Source organism: Protopterus annectens, chromosome 9.part0 (assembly GCF_019279795.1).
Source record: "Protopterus annectens isolate FY-2018-M chromosome 9.part0, PAN1.0, whole genome shotgun sequence".
Classification (NCBI taxonomy): domain Eukaryota; kingdom Metazoa; phylum Chordata; order Ceratodontiformes; family Protopteridae; genus Protopterus; species Protopterus annectens.
In genome coordinates, this window is record NC_056743.1 from 1,580,845,869 (window position 1) to 1,580,866,737 (window position 20,869).

Here is a 20,869-nt window from a genome sequence, read left to right on the forward strand (position 1 = left end):
ACAACTGGTGCCAGAGCCATGGCCTCAAGCTAAACGCCAAAAAATGTATAGTCATCCCCTTTGGCAAAAACAAAGTGCCCACAAATTACCACATAGGTGGTAATCCATTAAGTATGGAAGAAGTAATTAGGGACCTGGGGACCCAAGTTGATAGCAATCTCTCATTTGAAAACCACGTGGCCAAAGTGGTTAGAAAAACATTTTATATAGCCCACATAATCATGAAGGGATTCACATCTAGATCAGGGGAGGTCATCGTGCCTCTTTACTCATCCCTCATCAGGCCCATAATTGAGTACAATGCCCCTTTTGGGACATACCTTACCAGACACCTGCAGCAACTGAAAAGACCCCAAAAGTACCTCACCAAGAGGATCAAAGGGCTCAAACAGATGCCATATGCTGCCCGGTTAAAGAAACTCCAGGTCTACTCAGTGGCATACCGCCTGCTCAGAGCGATCTGTGCCTGACGTATAAAGCCATGTCCAACCCAGAATTAATGGACATGCTGCACCTAAGAAAATCCAAATCCCATCGAGCTACGCGCTCGAGAGATTTGAACCTCAGCACTGAAATAAATGGGACATGCTGGATGGGCAGATTCATAACCCAGAGGCTCCCTTCACTCTGGAATAAAATCCCAGTCCAGGTTAGAGGAATCTTGATGAGTGGATGGGAGATCGTACGTTTACCCCGGGTATCACTTCTGTGTCACTGTTAGACAGAGGCACAGTATACTAACCTCGAAAAAGGGCATAGCAAAATTCATTTAAAATGGGTGGCGAAAGCCAAACACACTCTGGCTGGGCTTATAAATGCCCTAGGGCAGATAGCCTAGTATGAACCTATGAACCTATAATTAGTTTAACACGCTTTTGCAGGGGGGGCTTCACCCCACACCCCCCCTACCTAAATATATCAACTCCGAGACCACACTTCAGTGGGGTAAAGGATATATTTACTTATCCCCGCCATCATGCTGCTGACCAGGAAACACATTTGGCGTTTCGAATTTTGCTGTTTTAGTGTTTCACTGTTTATGTACATCGACTTTATGTCGATGTACAGAGACTCGATCTTTAGTCCTTTCGGGATTTTAATATAGACCCATCCTTTACTACTATGCATTTTTGCTCTGGTATAATTTCTGTGAATTATTGTAGTACTATATATATATATATATATATATATATATATATATATATATATACACTAATGTGTTGTAACCTGTTACTTCCTTGTCCCCAGGCCTCCACTGACAATGGGTCTATGACCCAGTGGACTTTCCCAGTAAACAACTGTCAATAAATAAATAAATGAATAAATATTTACACTTTTCGCCACCAAAAGTGTTTAAAAAGTAAATAGTGTGTAGTTATGGACCGTAAGCATGGAAGTCATTGTTTCCCATGATTAGGAAGAAGCAAAAGGATGATGTAAGTGTTAGAAGCAACAGAGAATTTCAACAGGAAATAAGATCATTGTATTAGAGGAAAGAAAATGTGAGCAGAGAGCCCACAGCACAGTACAGCGCAAAGCCTTTCCTGGGTGCACGATTTGTGTATAAAGTAAATGGGGAAAATGTACTTAGGCACAGGAGCAATTACAAATATTCAAGGGCTTTTAATGATCCTGAATGTAATGCTAAAAAACATTTCCTGTAATAAATATTGCAGGCCTATTACTTCCCCTAAAGTATCTGACATTGACGTAAAATCTAAAATTAAAGAAATAATTTGGAAAATCGTATGACAATCTTAACGCGGGACTTCACCTTATATGTTATTGGAAGGCAAGTCGTTGTTCGATAGACCTTAGGCTGGCTTGCAGGTTCAGTTTTTAAGGAACAGCATTTCTTTTCCTAATGTGAATCCGATGTATGTATATAGATGACTTTCTTCAAGGTCACATCATTGCATCCAGACTTAGGATTTCCTTGATGAGAGACATTTTTTAATTTTCTCTCAGTCTCACTGACTATTACTTCAGTCCATTCCATTTGCTCTGTTAGCATTTTTTGGTATTGCTTTTAATTCCTTCTACTCATTTGATATCTTTGTTTTGTTCAATATGATTGTTATAGATGTTTCTGAAGATTTGATTAATTGTTCTGTTTGAGTGGTATTACTACGGTTGTTTTGTTTCCCAGTTTCCAGTGAATCTTCTTTTGGTTATCAGCAAGTTGCTTATCTTGTATCGCATTTCCCAGTACACTTTCTTAGTTATTCTGTATGCAAACATGTCTTTTATTTGCTGTTAAAATAGTATAGCAAAAATCTCAGTCTATTTTAATACTGCATTTTTTATCACATTCATCTTTCTAAGAATTGATGTTTTTATAGCTTCTCTAGTTGATGTTTCTATGCCTTTTTAATATTTTACACATATATATGTCTCTCTCTCTCTCTCTCTCTCTATATATATATATATATATATATATATATATATATACATAGAGAGAGAGAGAGAGATAAAACATATATTTATATTAACTGATGTGTCTGTACTTCTATACTACCTGTTCCCTTTTTACACTTTCTTGGTTACCCTTTTATTATTAGCTTCAAGGCAGAGTACGGATTCTGTTGATTTCTGTGATATCATATGGCTCTCCAAATGGTTTCCGTTTCTGTGATCATCAATTTTATTCATTTATTTTTTTTAAGTAATTTTTGTCCCTTGCTTGTTCACCATACCTGTCAACTTCTTAGAGCAAGAAATCTGGGCAAAGCCATAAATAAAATTCGGACAAAAGCCCAAAACTAAGGACACTTTTTAAATATTGCTCTTACAAAGTTAGAAAGTTGGTAGAATAACAGGTTTTGCTTTAGCATGAATTTTCTGAAGGATATGAAGTCTGAAACTGAAATGCATGTCATTATTTTCCTAACTTGAATCTTTAATGATTTGCCACTAGTTTGCCAGACAACTACAATTTTATGAAAAACAGACCAAAAATATGAGGCAAAAATGTGGACATTTTGCTAAAATCTGTACAGTTAAGAGATATGTCGTTGACCACCCGCCCGTTGCAATCAGGCTCTGTTTATTCATTTCTCCATATGAGGGACTGTACCGCAGAACCATACAAGGTGAGACCCACCACGGGAAGCCATCATGTAACCACCCAGTAGGGTTTATTTTATACTCACTGACATTTCATTCCAACAACTGAGGACTTTCTATAGTTCTAACCTCACCCTCTGTGTGGGATAACTGCAGGGACCCCCTCCATGTGATTATACACTGCTGCATACTTGCTAGAGAAGGCAACAACTAATTGCTAACAATAAGGGAGTGGGGCAGTTTGCTCCATGCTCCATCCCTCCTCCCATGGATCATTTGTGTCCCAGTCATGGCTTTATCCCAATATGTCACCAGCACTGGCATTATCTGTTAATTCAGCCTTCTAACACACTGCATCCCTCCTCCCATGGATCATTTGTGTCACAGTCATGGCTTTATCCCACTATGTCACCAGCACTGGCATTATCTGTTAATTCAGCCTTCTAACATTCTGCATCCCTCCTCCCATGGATCACTTGTGTCACAGTCATGGCTTTATCCCACTATGTCACCAGCACTGGCATTATCTGTTAATTCAGCCTTCTAACATTCTGCATCCCTCCTCCCATGGATCACTTGTGTCACAGTCATGGCGTTATCCCACTGTGTCACCAGCACTGGCATTATCTGTTAATTCAGCTTCTAACACTCTGCATCCATCCTCCCATGGATCACTTGTGTCACAGTCATGGCTTTATCCCACTATGTCACCAGCACTGGCATTATCTGTTAATTCAGCCTTCTAACACTCTGCATCCCTCCTCCCATGGATCACTTGTGTCACAGTCATGGCTTTATCCCACTATGTCACCAGCACTGGCATTATCTGTTAATTCAGCCTTCTAATACTCTGCATCCCTCCTCCCATGGATCATTTGTGTCACAGTCATGGCTTTATCCTCCCATGGATCACTTGTGTCACAGTCATGGCTTTATCCCACTATGTCACCAGCACTGGCATTATCTGTTAATTCAGCCTTCTGACACTCTGCATGTCATACATTTAGTGCAGTCTCTCTCTCTCTCTATCTTGCTTTTATCTTTATTAATATATGTACCCATTTCTGTTACATCACTTAAGTTATTTTCTTCTTACCCTTTAAGCAGCTGCAATATCAACCCGAGCTGGTTAAATGACTGATGACACTGTACGTATTCCTGACCAGCAGCTCTCTTGCCATGCCAGTAATGCCTCCTAACAGTTTGCACCCAGAGCAGCTACCCCTTTTACCCTATCTTAGCCACAAAACTGACCTTTGCCTAATGCAAACTTAAATATCTTTGAAGTTGAACTGGTCATATTGGTTGATACAACTTTTCTTTCTATATTTATGTATATGTATATGTTTATGTATATTAAGAATAATGCTACTGGATACTATGGCTACTGGCCAGACATATTATAATTATACAAGTAATTCAGCCTGTAATTCTGCAATAGCATTGCATGTTTGTGCATTATGCAGTAATATGCTCAAACTGAAGTGTTTAATCACAGGTTGCATCTTCATGATCAAATCCTAACAGTCATGAATATATCATTGAATAACCTGCATACTAACTATGCATTCTTCATTTATTAACTGGTCGTTAAAGAAGTATGAGTTGTAAGTTATCCATAATTTGCTTGACCACCTGTTTTCTTTACTATTAGGCAGTGTTTATGACAACTACAGAGGTTAATAAAGCAGCAGACTTTATTTAGCATTCTCCTTCTATTGTAATGCGGATTGAATAAGAAGAATATTAAAAGTAATAAATACATCCTTTTACTGGATTAGAATATTTGTATAGATTTTTGAGGGTAAGGAGCTTAATGACTTTGTAAACAAACTTACGTTGACCTGATATTTGATTAGTGGACCATAATGTGCGGTATCTATAGCATAGCATTGTCAACTTAGACTCCAAGATATGTGAATTATCCCATGTGCTGGGGCAGGCAAAAGCAAACTACCTTCAAAAGAAATAAAGACATATTTTACTCATTAAGACAATTTTGGAAAATAAATAAAAAAATTCTTAGTAGTGTCACAAGTAGAGATGTGTACCTTTATGCACTCTAGGTAGGCTAGGCTTGTGTCTATGCATCCATTTGGTGTGTGAGAGGGATTTTTTTACTTATGACCTACTCACTGCTCCCCCATCTCTTGTGCAGATCCATGGTTAGCCCAGGGAATGGGCATGCAGTGGAGCTTCTCCCCATCTTCGCAGTAGCCTTGTTTCCACCCTTAATTTCTCCTTGTAGGCATGCCTACTTTAGTGCTGTACACAGCCTCCAGTAGAGATTGACACAGTAGATGCTCATGGACCCACCCAACCACCACGGGATTGTAACACCCATCCCTTCCTTGCCACTCCGTGAGTTACCCAAGCTGCTTATCCAGCCCGGGTTGCCTTGGCCATAGTCAGAGCTTTATCCATCTATGCCAGTGGAGTGGCTATTACTCCACTTGATAGTGAGTTGTCCACTGTACCTTTAAGACAAAATGCTGGACTATCAGACTGATTCTACTGTGTTTCCTGAAATAATACTTTCATTTTTTCTTCATTTATGATCAGGTTTTTGGCAGATTTGCTGAAGAGATGATTGCAGATCAGAATTTAATGCATCAAGCTAATTAACATGAGGTAATTTGCCTAGACAGTAGATTTCTTATCGGCCTACTTTTGCATCAACAATAAGCAGGGAGAGTAGGAGTGGGCCCAGAAGGGTGCATTAGGGGTACATTTTGATATGAAACCTATAATGGAATAAATAACATTAACATTTAAATATCTTGCAGTTATATTTATGAAACCAGTTAGTTTATGTAGCAGGGTAACAAAGAGAAAGTGTTAACAGCACTGAATGCCCTCTTCAAATCTATAAGAAAGGTGTACAGAAAGTCATTTTGTGCACTGGTATAGATGTTTTTATTACATTTGCTTGCACACCAAATTTGCTGTATCTTGGCCAAAAGCCATTCATATAATTTAGAAATGGTATAAATTTATTAACACGATTCACTTGTTGTTCTTAGACATATTTTTCAGACTTTTGTAGTATTAGCAAGGGGCAATATTAACATCTTTCCAATAATTTGGTATCATCCAGTGAGAAAATTAAATGTTCACAATATGAGTCAGTAGTTCAACAATAAAAACAGCAATGTATAGGAATTTGAAGTGCAATGAATTGTTATTTTTGGTACTGCTGGAGGATGCTTTTGCAAGATTTTGTTTTGAATGAAGATATAAAAAGTAAAGGCTTTAAGCCATATGGACTCAAACTCAAATGTCTGTCATTATTTTCTAACTTCAGACTTTAATGATTTACCATTCATTTGCCAGAAAACCACACATTTATGAAAAACATAACAAAATTATGAGGCAAGAAACATGGACATTCTGTGAAAATCTGTGCAGTTGAGAGGTATGAGTATGTTATCAGCATAACAGGCATTCCAAAGGGTTGCTGCATAAGTAATTGAAGGTTTGGCAGTTGTTGCAAACATAATTGATGATCTATTAATTTCGGAACACATATCACAGTGGAGACTGGAAGACCTAACAGAAGGTTACAAGTAAAGAAGCAGAACAGGCCAACAGTATGTGACCACATGAAACACACCTTAACCTGCTATACAATAAGCTGGAAGAACTATACTGTACCTGAAAAAAATACTTTTTATTGCAGCCATCAGCATACTGAAGATACTAAAAATGTTTTCACAAAAGAATATACATCAAAGTCATACTACGCATTTTGTGTACTATGCTTTTGGTTTATGTGTATGTTTTAATCAAGTATTTGCAAAAATCTTTGCTTGGTGGTGCTTGGTGGTACTTCAGATATTGTGCACAGTGTGGACAAAACACTGAATGACCACAGCTGCAAATACCATGAGAATTTACAACAAGAGCTATATGAGAATTTAATTTTATGCAGAAGAGTAAGCGTGCTGACTCCCCGTATGTTGGAGGTTTGTCCATTGAGACTGTACAACCTCAAAAAAAGTAAAAAAAAAAATTACTCTCCTTTTCCAAACTTAGTGTAATGTTGGAGTTATAGTAACTGGTAATGTGGGGGGGAGGGTCAGATGCCTTGATCCCACTTTGCAAAATAGCACAGCACTTAGTGTATTAAATTCAATCCTTTAAGTGTTTTGTGATTCTTTCAAAAGCTAAACTTGCTCCCGCTTGTTTTCAGAGTTCTTGGACAAAATGTATTACCAGTCTCCTGCAGTTCAGGATTAGTACTTTCATTGTTTTACTTATTTATGTTGCCTAATAAAAGGCAACATCATAAAAAAGAAAGAAAGACTACAAGGAAAGTTAGAATGGAGAAAGGAAGGAAAAAGATAAGAAAAAAGGAAAGAAGGGGGAAGAAATAAGGAAAGGATATCTGGATAGATAAATAGATTAGCCAGAAAGACTCAGATTTATGTTGGAATAAATTAACAAATGCACTTTAATTCAGTTCATTGAACTTTGTTCCTGTTTTTATATTCTGATAGCTCTAAGTATAAGTAACTATCTATCAGATAACTTCACAGAATAACCTAAAAACAGGTATTGACATTTATTTAAAGTAGATAAACAGTTGCTCATGTGCTTGCTTATATTTCCTGCCCATGAGAATTATAGTGACACACAAGAATTGTCAAAGGAATAATAGGTGACTATCATCAGGTGTGGTAAATACGGTGACTGGCCAAATCAAACAGGTCGCATGGAACAGCTCTAGTAACCCAGGTAACTTCCTGCCTGTGAGGCCCGCTAGAAAAGTACTGATGATTTAAAACAGAAAAAGTAATCCCTGATACCTCACATCTTTTCAAGATGTCATAAGTCTCATTTCTTTCCAAATTGTATTTAGATACAAAGCAAGTGAACATATGGATCTCCCACACAAGTCATCCGTGGCCTACAAATTATTGCCTGTAAAGTTATGTCGTCAATCTACTGTGATTTCTAGAGAGTTCCTTTCCTATTTGTGTTACAACACAGTTTTGGACCACTCAATGTGGATATTTAGCTGAGTTCTAAGTTGTGCTTACAAGTCATATGTCTGTTCTTCCTCCTGACCTCACTGCCCTTTGGAATAACTGTCATAACCAGGCTCTGCAAGCTGTTATATTGCTTTATTGGGCCATCTTTTTTCTGGTTGGTAACTTATCTCGTTCTGCATTCAAAAGGGAGATGCCAGCTCATCTCTACCCCCCACTCTCTCTCATGCTTTATGCAGGCTATGTAAAACCCATTAATTACAGCAAACCTGTTAAGTTATGGCAGTACAGTTCTGAATTCTCCAGTCATACCTGCAGTGGGCATATTTTCTTTGTTAGAACAGCCTTTAATAAAGTGACGTTGGCCATACCATCTAGAGTGCCTTATTTATCTTGGTTTTCAGAGCATATTTCTTTTCCAGCATTAAAAATCACAGCATTGCCCTTCAATTGTCAAAATAAAGAGTCAGAAAGAGGAGTGCATCCTTATTCTTCAAAAAGGTTTTCAGATTCTAGACTAAATAGTTTTAATAGAAAACAATTCCAGCAACTTGCATAGCAGTTCAAAACTATTAGAAACTAGCCAGAACCAATGAAAACTAAAAAAAACTGAAGGTTTATTGATGGTAAGCATTTTTGCATTAATTAGTAATGCTTCATCAGACCAAAACAAAATATGTCTAATTCATACGGCACTTTATTTGAGCCTTGGGTCAGGGAGTTTATTTATGCACCCTGCCCTTGTGCTTTCTACTCTTTGCTAATTACTTGCTATATTGTGAAGGTTTTCTGCACTTAATTCTGCCTGGGCACTACAGGACCCTGTGTAGAAAGTGAACAATCGAGTCTAGGGACCAGTCCACTTTCAGAGAGAGAACAAAAAAAAAAAACAAATGTATCATTACAAACAAAAATATGTGTGACATAGGTCAAGGCTGAAAAGGGTTCACAGTCCAACCCACTTAATCAGTATTAATAACAGAGAAAGATAAACACTTTAGCCCTCTTTTCTACAACTTTTATTGGACCCAGCTTGCTCTGTGCTGAAGAAGGTTAAGGCTCTACCTGCATCCTCTGCAGCCTGGATTCAGTTAGTCTGTTGGGTAATGCACTAGTCAGACTTGAGGGACACTGCTTTCCAGCTAACTTAGGCTTATCCATCCTCAGAGTGGGGGGAGGATGATGGCCACATCTCACTGCTCTAGTGAAACTTAATGAGAGCCAAGAGCAAAATATAAGCAGGAGAAGCAAACTGGTATGTAAGCATTGCCTGCAGTGCTGCAGAGACTGAGGAAGCATGGATCAGTGTCCCAGGATTTCAGGCACTACCATGGCAGGACACATACCTGTTACTAGGTGGAGGAATGTAGGGCATATAGAAATCATGAAGCAGGAGAGAATGATAGTCTTACAGTGGTCATCTTTCACCCCCCCCCCACACACACATACAAATTTCTGACTGTAAAGGTGGAAAGATGAATCTGTATGGAAGAGAAGGTACTCCTTCCGTAGGTCGATATGAGTTGTTACAGCTGAGCAGACAGGGTGGAACAAAAAATGACAGCTGCTCATGGGTGGGGGTGCTAGTATCAGGGCAAGCAAAGCGCCAAAAAGAAATATAAACATAAAATTATTAAACCCAGAAATGTATAGATGTACGAACCCAGCACAGTCTGCGTAATAAAACAATGTATGAATGCATGCCTATACATATAACAGGCTGTGTGGAGTGAGTATTTTTATGGCATAACAGACAAAAACTGGGAGGCAAAAATGCATCTAAGAGAGAGCTTTAACCTTAAGACAGAATATTAACTTCCACTGTTTAGGTTTATGAAGTACAGCATTTTTTAAATGATTTGTTTTGTTTCTTGGTGCATTGTTAACAGGTTTGTCATTTAACTGTTAACTAGTACATACTGTTTGTTCCTTTTGCTAATAACTATACCTACTACATTTTGTAGGCAGTAGCAGTGAAAGGTTTCTTTGTGTATAATCTCTATAAGAATCTAATAATAATAATAATACCAGCTTATTACTCCAACATAAACATAGCTCAGACGTTTGCAATTATGTTTATTCCTGCTACTTTGCCTTGGCCTCATTCCATTATTTCACCATTTCAGAAGGCCTGCATGTTGCATCAGCTGACCTGTTTTTTGAGATATGCTGTGCACAGATCACATTATCATGTTCCTCTAGCTGTACTTTATATGCAAATGACCCATATGGACTGAGTCTTTGTTGTTTTTCTTATATGAAAATCATTTACTATCTGCATGTTATTTTTATGTGCTGATTTGGCCCTCAGAAACACCAGCCCTTAAGGAGAGGCTGGAACTGCATGTTGGGATGGCATACTTTAAAATGAACTAGAAGATTAAGATAGCATTATGGAACTGGAAAAAAAAATAAGAGTTAATGACAGTATTAATTGACAGAGGAAATTTGTAACTAAATTAGCAGAAAGGATTGATGCAATTAAAATCAAGAATGGATGGAACGTTTTTGCTAAGAGTTTGGAGATTAAGATGAGGTAGTTGCAAGGAAAGGTACCACTAATTGGTGAAGATGGCGTTGTGTGAGTAGTGGACATCTGGGCTAACAAAATTAAATAGGATGTGGTAATACCAGGTGTGACACCTGTGCTGTGGCCCAGCAATCAAGGAGCCTCAATCCTCACCACTAACAACAGAGAGTGAGTCTCATATATGAGGAAAGGTTAACAAATGCACACAGTAAAGTGCAATTTCCCTTAAGGGCACACAGAGATCACAGTCAGTCCGAGGCTGGTCACTCCCTTGCTCCCCAGGTCCCCAATAAGACTCCTCACTGACACAGCTATAGGGTCTAGATCTCAGCCTAGTGGGCAAGCTCAAATCTCCAGCACCCTCTCTGTCCAACCAGTGCTTTGTATCCCTGCCCAAGTAGCTGACGCATACACACACACACACACACACACACACACACACACACACACACACACACACACACACACACACACACACACACACACACACACACACACACACACACACACACTTTGAGATAAGTTTATACAACCACACAGACACTCCTAGGGAAGGCTGACACAGGTTCTCCAGCTGTGCCCCTTTTACCCAGACTATATGGTAGTGCCAGCTGCCCCCACCCACTAATAATTATCAGCTACTCGCCCTTAAAAGGGTGTCCAATTATTACTGTGCAATATTATAATCCAGTTGGTAGATGTGGCTAAACAGTCTCAAGGCTTATTAGAGTGGCCTGGTACAGGATCCTTATATACATGCAATGTACTCTTATCTCTACACAAAACCAGCCACAGTTAAAAGGTTTTAAAATATTTAATAATAAATAATTAAAACCACAAGACAATACTTTCTACTACATAGTAAGTGCTAGTCAAGAGTTCAGAGATCACACAGAAATATTTAAAATAAATCAGTAGTACAATTCTGACATAACAGAAAAACACTTACTCTATTTTCTAATTCCTAGCTACTTCTAGGAGAAAACACAGTTCTAACATACTACTTACATAAATAGAGCATAAGGCAGTGCTGAGTTGGATGTCCAAGACAAAAATGCTTACAGTCTCCCTCTGAGCAATAGTTTTAAAATCACTAACAAACATTTCTGCTGGGCCCTCCCAGATTACATCACTTTTCACACTTGGGTTCCCCAGTATACACATTACATAATTTTGACACTTAGCCTGGGGTTCCCAGTCCAACAGGCTACATTATTTAGCAAGCTAACACCTGCTCAGGAAGCTACAACAATAAAAGACATTTCACATGTACACTCTAGTAATTATTCCTTAAGTTAAAACAATAGAAAGAATGTGCTAGCCCAGACCAAATGGCTCTGAGCTCTGGTGAGCCAAGGACATATAAGACATAATTTTAATTTCAAAGAACAGATGTAAAATGCTTGACTTAGTTTTCTTTACAGCAGAGGGCAATGTTGTCACATTGTTGAAGTTCAACATTTAACAGACTATTCTTTCATTTAAGAAAACCAGCCTGTATCTTGCATTGATATTTACAAATGATAGAATTATCTACAAAATTCTATCTGGCTAGGCTGGCAGCCTTTACCCTTCTCTACCAATCTTCATACCAGGATACAGAGTCTTTAAAAGGGGCAGAAGAGAAAATAAATGGGATGAAGAGGCAACGTTGGTATCAGATACTACTTAATGGTAAATATAAAGCTTAAACTGAAGGTGAAAATGGAGACAGCTGAATACCAGTTATCAAACAGAGTTGGGAAAGTTATGTCAGAGGAAATCTTGTGCTGTTTGATGAGATTACATGGGGGATTATGTCACAGGAAATCTGCTTGATGAGGTCATATGTCTTCCTTGTTCACTCCATGTCATGAAGTTAATATAAGTTGCAACTTTTTTAACTGAAAATAAATTTGATGCAAGTGACGGTGACTGAACTTGGGAAGGATATAATTTACTTGTCAATTTATTTATATATTTGTTCACTGTGTAGGTTGATCTGAAAACCCTTTTCTAGCATGACCCGGGTCACAAGGGCAATGAAGTGCAGTGACGTTATGATGATGGATGAAAAATGGAAATGCCAGCTGAAATAGTAGCTTTAAAACAAGAAACTTATGGAAATGATTAGGAAGAGGAAGGACATCAATCTCAACAGTATTCTGCTGAAAACAAAAAAAAAAAGATTCAGTTCAATTAAATAACCATTTGAAATGTCAGGACCTGCTAGAGTGAGTCCCAAAACACACAGACTGAATGGCCGAAAGAACGGACTTACCTATGCTAAGTCCAAGATACTATTTCTTGGAATATTCCATTTTCTCCAAGGTATGTCAGTCTCAGTGTTGGCATTTATAAGTTCACAGGGTGTGGGTGGCTTGTCCCCCCTGAAAAAAGAAGTTTTGTTGAGGAGACTGATTTATGAGATTCATACTTCTCTGGGTTTTCTTTATTTTTTTCCAGCTTTTCATCACTTGGCATTTTGAGTGTGAACATTTCAATAGGATGCCATTAAATTAGATACCATTTGCTTGGAAAATTCTATCTAGTAGAAGTCATATGGGGAGGGAAGCACAAAAGTTGGGTCTACCAGTTTTATATGTGGTTAGCAAAGGGAGAGGACAGATAAGTCAAATTAGTAAATGAACACTGATAGGTAGTGCTTCAAACAGGAGGAAAAACTGAGGATGATCAGCAAAATTTAGCAGGAAACAACAGAAGACTTCAGATGGAAATAGCATGTTTGGAGCAAATATGAGTGGGTGAAAGGGTACTGTTATGTCAGGAAGTAAAAGAGAACCATGAAGTACCCAGAGGAACATACACACAATATCAGGCTCTAATGTTAGAAATAAAAAATGCCATGCTAGTTAAGCAGAAGTGGGATGACGGGGCAGGATTAGTAAATGGTTTATTGGATTAAAAACTAAAAAGGGAATGTGTAGGAATAAGTAGATTGTACAGCATACAGCAGGAGAGTAAGACAGAAGTAGTCAACAAATTAAGAAGCATCTGAAGTTGACAGCTGGATAAAGGTTTAGAAGCCAGGGCATGGCAGCAGCAGCAGATAATGACATGGAAGGTGATCCAATCAAGCAAACTTTCACTATTTGTCTGGTAGTCCTCACATGCTCTCATTTGCAACAAGAAGCTATACGGTGAGTTCAGCACTCCATTTTTTGATCAGATAAAACCATATCTGATTGCTCCATTTGTAACCAGGAGCATCAGGTTAAGTGATGTTTGCTAAAATTGTTTAATATTGAATGTACTGGTGCAACTTGCACTGTTTTTAGTGCTAATGTAAATAAGTGAGTTTTTACTTTTCATTAGTTTACTGGTTCCTTCTGGTGACAGAAGAAGGTTTCTGTGCTTGCTCTGGATGTTATTTATTACTGAGTTCAGACGTAAGTGACTTGCCATTGGTTGGTGTGGTCTACTGAACTTCCCGTTGCTTTATTTAGGTTCATAGATTATTACTGGGCTAATTGCCCTTGTGGGCCATTTTAAGCCTAGACAATTACCCCATGTAAGGATCAAACCCTGAATCTTGCATTTGTAAGGTAAACACCTTAACCATTATGCCAGCTTCCCGCCCTGTGTGTTATAAATAAGGTGATTTAGCACAATGCAGTTCATTGCACCGCATCACAGCTCACTGCACTGTATAGAAGCAGGGCTGAATCCTTAATTTTCTTTGCACCACGTACTTCCCCAATTCCTATCATATGATAGCCATTATTATCCGATGGTGCATTGTGTGATGAGCTGTGCTGAGGACCTCTTGGTTACCCTGTTGCATGTAGTAGCCCATTGCTAGTCTACAGCATAAAGGTAGCTCACAGCTAAGTGATGTTGCCCCAAGCAACATTTTTACTGCTGAGCCCAGAATAGACTGCTGCATAAAAACACTATTGTCTCCATATTAAGTGCAAATAATGCAAGCTGAGCTAAAAATTGTTTGGTGCAGATAGTTAAGCATGGTACCTCTGGTAATCTACGTCAAGTACAGTACTTAATAATAATAAACAAGGTAATGAAATGTTAATGACAGGCTACTAATCCTTACAGTAAAATGGAGGACCTGTCTATTGGACTTCCTTCAGTTGCCAGACTCAGTACTTGGTATTCTGTTACAAATGCCTGAAGCACACTGACAATGACCTCTTATTAAGTACAACACATTCTGTTTGTGAGAGATGTAAGTCTCTAACTGCCATGAAGGCATCGCTTTCACAAAAAAACACAAACTGTGAGTAGCGCTCGCTCGCACACACACACAAACACACACACACACACACACACACACACACACACACACACACACACACACACACACACACACACACCACTTTACACCAATTGACTCTAAAATATCTTATGCAAGCTGAAAAAGAAATCATTGTCAAAGCCTCCAGGATGTACGAAGACTAAATCGTACCACAAATCTATCACCATACCACTGTCTTGCACATTTAAAGCAAAAAGTCACCCAGATTTGAATCATACTAAAACCATCATACTACAATACCCTGCAAATAAGCATGCTTTGGTGATAGGAAACTGCACTGATTCTCCTGTCACTAGGCTGGACAAAGCACAGGTGACAGTGAGTTGTCTTTCAGCTGCCAGGAAGGCCCTTCCACCCAATAAATAGGACTATGGTATAGCGGTCATCCATGTGGGAGGTGAATGACTTGGCACTCAAAACTCAGGCAGACAGCTACAGAGAGACATACTAGATCTCTCCATGCACGTCACAGATGCAGACAACACTCTCTGAGCAGAATCCTTCCTTCCTTCTCCAAGAATGTTGCCAAGGTACAAAGGAAAGATAACTGGATTCAACATTCAGGAGAATCCAGTATGTGTAAGCATGAGGCAAGATGCTTGACAATCTTACATGCTTTGTTAAGGCTGGATTGTACATCTCATTACATAGTTTCCTCATACTGGCTAAAGCTTTTGCTGCCTCATAAAGCCTTTTTTGACAAGGGTCAGCTGATGGACATCTCAACATAAATTACATGTCAAATCCAAAACATGATGACATCACTGTGGCTCTGCTCAGTCAGATGTCTCAACGACAAGCTGCCCTATCTTGAGGCCCTCCTGTATTTGGATCATGCACATGTATATGAAATTATCCAACTTGGTTTAACTGTTCAGAAAGCACCTCCTGCATACCAAGGTTTTGCACCTATCATATCTTCAGGACCAATGGCAATTGTGGCGCTGTCTCCATATTTGTTAGGGACCACATCACTTTTCAACGTATTCCCACAGACCTACAAATGGAACTCACTAAGCTCCAAAATATACTAAATGAAACCAAGCATCAGTTCATAGCCTGTTAGAGGGCACCCTCTCTGTCCTCTGAAAATCATGTGTGGTTCCTAAATTACTCAATAGACACTGTATGAATATGAACTTCTTCATCTTTGGAGACTTTAACTACCCATCAATTTACTGCATTACTTCTTGTTGGAGTTAATTAATAAAAAAACTACATGAACCAAACTATTGACAAACCCATCAGAGGCAATAATATTTTGACCTGCTGCTTACAAATATATCCCCTGCCTGTATTATTCCCCTGGTATCCCTTTGCCCAGTTAAATTCAGTCATAAACTAGTGACATTTATCTTTAAAATCCCTGAATTTGTAAATACAAATGCTTTTGAATTCCAGGATTTCAAACATACAAATCTCATCAAATTCTATGAAGAAGTTTCAAAATTCATTTATAACACCATAACTCCTGACATGGCCACAGCGAGTAACCTCACAAAGATGGTCCCACTTAAATAATTGTATAGAAATGACAGCGCTAACTAGATGTAAATATATTAGGAGTTTTAAAAACAAGCTATCTTGGTTATTCACCAACATAAACATTACAATAAAAAACTCCTTAAGATATGCATTAGATTGAAAGACCCTCAAATCAAGGTTAGCACAAGAAAATTGAATAAAAACTTGAAAAATACTATTAGGACTACTAAGTCAGCTCATGAAATTTGGTTAGGACAACTGCAAATCTTTCTCTAGCTATGATAGAAAACTTAGAAACAATAACCAACATTCCTCTGAACATATCTAAAACAGCAACATAATCTCACACCCAGTAGACATTTCAAACATATTAGCACACAAATGCAGTGCAAATTTCACCTGTGAGACAGCTACCCATAGCCCACATATCCCTGAGGCTCTCAGACCCCCCTCATCATCACTACATAAGCCCTGGCAGATACCCTCCTTAAATTATTTAACCTAAGATTAGCCACTGATTTTGCCCTGAGGTTTGGCATGAGGTGGCAGTGGTGGTAATGCTGCTTCACAAGGGTGGCCCCATTATTGACCCCATTAACTATAGGCCCATCATTGTAACAAGTCTTATTACATAGTCATGGAACATAGTATAACTAACCTGATAAATTATGACATAACATAATTCCTTTGCCTAAATACATGTAGTGTATTAAATGAACATAAATTTATTGTTTTTGCTAATATCTTATAAGTGATTGACTCAGCTCATATATTTCAAGATATGTAAAATCCTGCCTTGCTGTATATTGAATGTTAAACTGTTGTTCTCATATGCTGTACTAATACATTGTATATTGTATATTGTATATTGTCTTTCTGTCTGGAGCTTTTCTCCTCGGGCTTCCATTGAAAACGGGCTACCTTGGCCCAATGGACTTTCCCGGTTAACAAACTGAAATAAATAAATATCAGAGTAAACCTGCAAGAGTTTGACTTTGTAAGTGTGGGTCCTGTTTATTGAATTTGGTCAATTTCTTTCAGAGAGTAGCACAAGCTTTTCACAGTGGCTCAGAATACCTTGCCATGATTTTATGATTAGTAAGCTAAGTGCCTTCCAAATAGAGCCTTATGTGGTACAATGGATAGCAGGGTGGCTAAAAGACAGAACCTCCATGGTGTGGTAGTAGGAATATCCTCAGAAAATAGGAAGATAACCATTGCTATTCTGCAAGGATCTGTGTTGCATCCTTTTTTCCTCTGCATTTACTTTTTTGATCTCTAAGCCATGAACCAAAACCTCTGGCTAACCTTGTTTGTGGATGACTGTAAACTGGGTCTCATTTTTCAGTCACCCTCTGACACCCAATACCTTCATTAAGAACTTAACTTGTATTTATTTGGTGTGCACATAACTAGCTTAAATTAAATGCTTAAAAATGTAACATTGTCACATTTGGAAGACTACCCCTGCCCATGATGAACAACATAGAAAATATCCCCCTCCAAAATGAGAATGTTGTTAGAGACCTTGGAATATGGGTTGACAGTTCCCTAGCTTTTAATCATCATGGAACAATGGTGGTCAGGAAGCTCTACTTGGTGAAACCGATTGCTAAGGGAATATTATACAGATCTAAAGGGGTTATTGCATTGATTAGGCCAGTCATTAAATACAATGCCCCCTTTGAGGTGTAGCTCTTTAGATATACAAAACCACTACAGAAAGCACAGATGTTCCTGACTAAGAAGATTTCTGGCTTAAAGCACTAAAGCCATCAGGAAACATTGGAAATACTATCTCTCTATTCTGTATCTGTACTGGGGCTGCCAAGATGCAGTTTGAGCATGGTATTCATATGAAGTACCGAAGTTGCCAATGTGCTGTCAGAGTCATGTATTCACATGAATTACCAGGCTGCCATGATGCAATTCTAGCCTTGTATTCATATGTTGAACCAGGCTGCCATGATGCAGTTCCAGCCATGTATTCATATGTTGTACCAGGCTGCTATGATGCAATTCCAGCCATGTATTCATATGGTGTACCAGGCTGCTATGCTGCAATTCCAACTATGTATTCATATGTTATACCAGGCTGCCATGATGCAGTTCCAGCCATGTATTCATATGTTGTACCAGGCTGCTATGATGCAATTCCAGCCATGTATTCATATGTTGTACCAGGCTGTCATGATACAATTCCAGCCATGTATTCATATGGTGTATCAGGCTGCTATGATGCAATTCCAGCCATGTATTCATATGGTGTACCAGGCTGCTATGCTGCAATTCCAACTATGTATTCATATGTTGTACCATGCTGTCATGGTGCAGTTCCAGCCATGCATTCATATGTTGTACCAGGCTGCTATGCTGCAATTCCAACTATGTATTCATATGTTGTACCAGGCTGTCATGATGCAGTTCCAGCCATGTATTCATATGTTGTACCAGGCTGCTATGCTGCAATTCCAACTATGTATTCATATGTTGTACCAGGCTGTCATGATGCAGTTCCAGCCATGTATTCATATGTTGTACCAGGCTGTCATGATGCAGTTCCAGCCATGTATTCATATGTTGTACCAGGCTGTCATGATGCAGTTCCAGCCATGTATTCATATGTTGTACCAGGCTGCCATGATGCAGTTCGAGTCATGTATTCATATGTTGTACCAGGCTGCTATGATGCAGTTTAGACATATATTCCTATGCAGTACTAGGGCTGCCATGATGTATTTAATAGAACCAGAGAAAACGTTAATTCTATGCCATTTTATGATCATCTGTTTGACAAACCTTAATGTATATAGTGATCTGTATATTTTATAATGTACTAAAAAATGAAAATTCCTTGCTGGGGAGCCTGTAAACATGTCTTGATATTATTTTAGTACTGTACAATTCAGGGCACAGTCTTAATGTTTCAGGTTATGACAGAAACCTCTCAGTGCATTAGCAGTGTTATCATGTACAGTTCACAATACAGTCTTTTGTATGCACAAGTACTGTCATGTTTTCAACTGAATATATTTCATTTTTTTATCTTTGAGCAGAAGAAAAGATGTTTCTGCACCACATAATATAAGCATACTCATTAGCTCTTAGCTGTTCTAAATGACTAATTGAAAGGTCAGAACTTTCTGTTTCCATGAAAGAGATCAGCACAGAGTGTATAACATTTAAAACTTTTCTGTGAAATGCTAACAGTTTCTTAATTGTTCCGCACAATACTAATTTAATCATCAATCAAGATAAAGCAATGTGGCAGAACCATTTTCTTTTTTCCACCATAATTGGATGGGATGTCATGGATCAGTCCAGCTTCTTCCAACATTTTTAAGGCAAACTGCTTAGGCTGAATGACTGTTCTAAAAAAGTGTGTTATTACGTTTGCATTGTGTAGTTTTGTCTCCATGGGTAGTCCTTGTAAAGGAGCCTTTGGCTCACCGGGATTTACTGAGTTGGCAACAACGAAACAGATGAATAAAGAAAGATAAAATAAATAAATAATAAATAAGTAAAAAAAGAATATGAAGTAGGAAGGAGGAAAGAAAGAAAGGAACTCTGATGAAAGGAATGAAAAGCTGAAGAAAGAAAAAGAGGTAGGAGGAAGGAAGGAAAAAGCAATAACAACGTCCGTACATATTTTGAATGCTGGCAATGTACTTATGATCTTTATTAAATAACAATATTTTGAAAAGAACATTTGTAGATACATTTACCAACCTGCCTCCAAATTCCATATTCTGTTTAAGAAACATGATGTTGAGCAATAGTTTACATAGACTTTCTTTGTGACAGACCGCATTCCCTTTTCAAATGGTAAAGCAAAACAAAGATACCAGTCTGTGAAGTAATACAAGAAATGCTTTTGATGCTCACTCTTTTCATCTGTTTGTTTTGAACCACTTTGAAGAAAGTATAATCAAATTTGAGACATAATTTCACTCTGTTTTGTTTGTTAACCTCAACCTGGACATAGTGTCCAAGGAACATAAGATCCTAGGAAGACTGGAAGTGAAGAAAACAGCACACTATGCAGAGAGAGAGAGAGAGATAGGGAAGGCAAAACTTTTTGATAAGAAAAATACTGTCTAAAATGTGCAGAACAAACATGGTAACAATTATTAACGAAAATAAAGTTTATTAATAATTTTCACGCCACTTAGAATTTGTGAAGAATGTCTAAAAAAGTGAAAAAAGAATTCTGAAACTTTGAGTTCACTATATAGTATGACAGCTGATTCTGCCTACTCTGTATTAAAACAGGCATATTTTATTGTCTGTTTGTAGTCTGCTTTGTAGTTCTTTTTGTTCTATTGTACTGCTTGTTTCAGATTATTACAGCCAACTTGCTAGACAAATAATTAAGTAATACTGCGCTCTGCACATCTGTCACCATCATTACAGGAGTTAAAGAAAAGTTACTATTAATCAGAATCATAACCTATGAGTGAACCCCCTTTAAGCTAGCAGACATGCTTAACTGGAGATAAAGACATTTCCCTGTACTTTTTATGA